The following is a 3,881-nucleotide window of genomic DNA, read 5'->3' on the forward strand; positions in this document are numbered from 1 at the left end:
CTTCCTTCCTTCCTTCCTTTCTTTCTTTTTCGAAACAGGGTTTCTCTGTATAGCCCTGGCTGTCCTGGAACTAACTTTGTAGACCAGGCTGGCCTCAAACTCAGAAATCTGCCTGCCTCTGCCTCCCAAATGCTGGGATTAAAGGTGTGCACCACCACTGCCCGGCATTTGTTTTTTTATAGACAACCTTTCTATTGGTGAGAGTAAGGTATTGAAATAACCCAAAATTACAGCATTAGATAAATCTATGATTTTGCCTGTGATAGTGTTTCTGATATGGTCATGCAGATCTTTTGAGTTCAAGGTCAGTCTACACAGCAAATACCAGAACAACCAAGCTTAGGCAGTGAAGGAGCTAGAAAACAGAAAGCTGATGTCTAGAACAAGGGGGCCATTTCCAGCCCCAGCAAGTAGCAGAACTTTGCAGGTTTGGTCATAGAGCTCTGGCTTTAGAGTCAAGAGCAGGAGGAATTACTGTGACAATTGGTGCTGGTTAGCTGGAGCCAAGAAATTAGTAGTGATTAAAAAGAGACCAGCACCAAGTATATGCCAGGGAGTGGCACTATTAGACGGTGGGGGGGTCTTTTGGAGTAGGTGTGTATGGTACTGTGGGTGTGGACTTTAAGATCATCACCTTATGCCAGCTCCTTGCTGGCAGGTCCAGGCAAGAGGAGAGAGGTCCCAGTCCCACCAGGGTCTCTCCAGGGCTGAGCAGGATGGCCAGTGTCGACTGCCCAAAAGAAGCACATCAAGCCAGGAATCTTGTCAAAACAGGAACTCAACGTTATGGTATCAGCCTCTCGCTTATATAAGTTTGGAACATAGGGAGGGGGATTTTTGGTGGGGTAAGATGGCATAGGAGGCAGGGAAGGGTAATGGAGGGTATGGAGTGACTGACAGGACCAATGGCAAAGCTCTACATCAGCAGTGGTGGGGCAGAGGCAGGGCCAAACAGGACTTGCTGAGTCATCTTGATATGGAAGTGACTGAGACAAGTCTCAAAACTCGAGCCAGGTTTAGGCTCTCCCACAAGGCTGCAGAAACCCGAGCCAGGCTTAGGCTCTCCCACAAGGCTGCAGAAACTCGAGCCAGGCTGGGGTTTGTCCTCAAGGCCCAAACCAAGGCCAAAATGGGGCCTAACAATCCTAGCTTCCTGGAAGTCAGTCTTCCACTAGCAGCCTTCAGATGAAGATGTAGAACTCTCAGCTCCTCCTGCACCATGCCTGCCTGGATGCTGCCATGCTCCCACATTGATGATAATGGACTGAACCTCTGAACCTGTAAGCCAGCCCCAATTAAATGTTCTCTTTATAAGACTTGCCTTGACCATGGTGTCTGTTCACAGCAGTAAAACCTAACTAAGACAACCACTGAGCTAAAATTTGGGACGAGCTTTTTTGAGAAAACAAAGAAGCCGTGTTACAGAGATAGACACTGTGCTCACACCTGGACTTGGTGATATCTAAGAAGCATCCAAGTAACCCTGGTTTGAAGGCATGGAGGGATCACGGAGAGCAGCCGAGGCCCGGCACCATGAGAGGTCAGAGAAGGCCATTGGGAAGGTATAGCTTCAGAGGCAGTTGAAGGCCTGACAGGGGGGTCATGCAAAGAAATTGAGGCTTAGTACCATGAAGAGAGCCTAAGAGGGTACTGGTGGAACACAGTTGTAGCAGAATGCCCCAGTGTACCATGGGATGACTATCAAGAACAGCAGCAGCAGTGCAATAGAGTCTACCAGAGCCCAGAGTGCTACAGTGGGCAGAGCTGGAAACGTAACCCAAGCCCTTTGGAGAAGCCCAGAAGATCATGTGTCCCAGATATTGGACAAGAAACTGTCTAGTTAAAGTTGCCTTGGATACCCCATAGTGATAAAGATGCCGAAGTCATGGGAAACCTGCCAAGGAAAGCTGCTAACAAGAAGTGGAACCAGCCCAAGAGAAAGAAGTTTGTTGCAGTCAATAAAGAAGAAAGTATTAGAAATCTGCAGAGCAGTTTGACATTGGACATAGAGATGCAGAGTTTGGAGTTCACCTACATGGTTTTCTGCCAGGCCTTGGTCCAGCATTTCCTTACTATGATATTGGAGTCTAATGTGATGCTGGAAGGCTGTGATCTGTCTTTTAATTTTGATTTTATAGAGGATTACACATGAGTATCAGGAGAAACTTTGATCTTTGGCCTTTTAAATATTGTTCAGATTGTGATAGACTGTTGGGACACTTGGAATTGGACTAAACGTATTTTGCGTTATGTTATGGCTAGGGTGGCCCCCATAGACTCATGTGTTTGAACAAGCCTATGGGGGTCTGGGAGTGGAATGTGGTGGTTTGAATATGCTTGGCACATGAGATTGGCACTATCAGAAGGTGTAGCCTTGTTGGAGGAAGTGTGTCATTGTATGTGTAGTCTTTGAGGACTCCTATGCTCAGGTTCCACCCAGTACAGAAGAGAGCATCCTCTTGGCTGCCTGAAGATCCTCTTCTTTATGCCCGCCTTTGGAGCAAGATGTGGAACCCTTGGCTGCTTCAGTACTGTTTGCCTGTACACTCCTCTGCTTCCTGCCATGATGATAATGGAGTGAACCTCTGAAACTTTAAGCCAGCCCCAATCAAATGTTTGCCTTTATAGAATTTGCCACGGTCATGGTGTCTCTTCAAAGCAAATAAACCCTAACCTAACTAAGACAGGGTATAAGGACAAATATTTATCCATTGTTGTTAGGGATTATGCTTTTATGATAGAAATCCTAGAGAATGTATGGCTAGATGGAACATATCTCAATATCATAAAAGCTATATACAAGCTGGGCGTGGTGGTGCATGCCTTTAATCCCAGCACTTGGGAGGCAGAGGCAGGCAGATTTCTGAGTTTGAGGCCAGCCTGGTCTACAAAGTGAGTTCCAGGACAGCCAGGGCTACAGAGAAACCCTGTCTTGAACCACCCCCCCCAAAAAAAAGCTATATACAAAAATCCCATGGCCAACATTATCCTGAATGAAGCGAAGCTTCACGCCATCCCACTGAAGTGAGGACTGACACTGGGATGTCATTCTTCCCTTTTTTTCAATAAATGGTGCGTCTTCAATAAATGGTGCTTGGAAAAGTGGGTATCCACATGTAGAAGGATGAAATTGCACCCACATCACCTCACACAAAAACTAACTCCAAATGGATCAAAAGAGCTAAAACCCAAAACCCTGGAACTGCCAGAAAATATAGGCAGCACTGTACATGATACAGGTGTAGGCAACAACTCTCTATTCACAGCAGCTAGGAAATGGAATCAACTCAAATGTCTTTCATGCTGAGAATGTGGGCGCACACACTCCAGAATCCTATTCAGCTGTAAAGAAAAATGAACTCATGACCTTTGCAGATAAACGAGTGGCACCGGAAAAGATATCCAGTATTGTAGAAGGTAAGTCCCCATTGCTGAGGACACCATGCACTTCAGAGGCCTATGAGCTAGAACTGACCTCAAGGTCCCCTCCCTGAAGACCAGCATTCATGGTTTCAGGAGGTGCCATGCAAGCTTCCAAAACAGAGAGGCAACCAACAGTTTTACCCAGCTATGCCCATGACCCACAGCAGTGGCTAACATGGCACAAGAACCCTGTGGGCACAGTAGTGGCACATATACCTTGATGGCAACCAATGGCTGTGTGATTGTACACACACCTGTTTGACAAGGATACCTTCACTTGTACTGGACACCTAGCTAACTATGAAGTGCTAGTGAAATCATGGTTTTGGAGGAGAATCTACAACCACTAGTTAAGGTTGCACGTGATTCTTCAAGGCGGGCAGGTGTAAGCTTTTGCCGTTAGGCTATTATGGGCAATGACCCATTTAGTTTCCACTCTTTCTTCCTTTTTTTTTTTT

Source organism: Mus caroli, chromosome 9 (assembly GCF_900094665.2).
Source record: "Mus caroli chromosome 9, CAROLI_EIJ_v1.1, whole genome shotgun sequence".
NCBI lineage: Eukaryota > Metazoa > Chordata > Mammalia > Rodentia > Muridae > Mus > Mus caroli.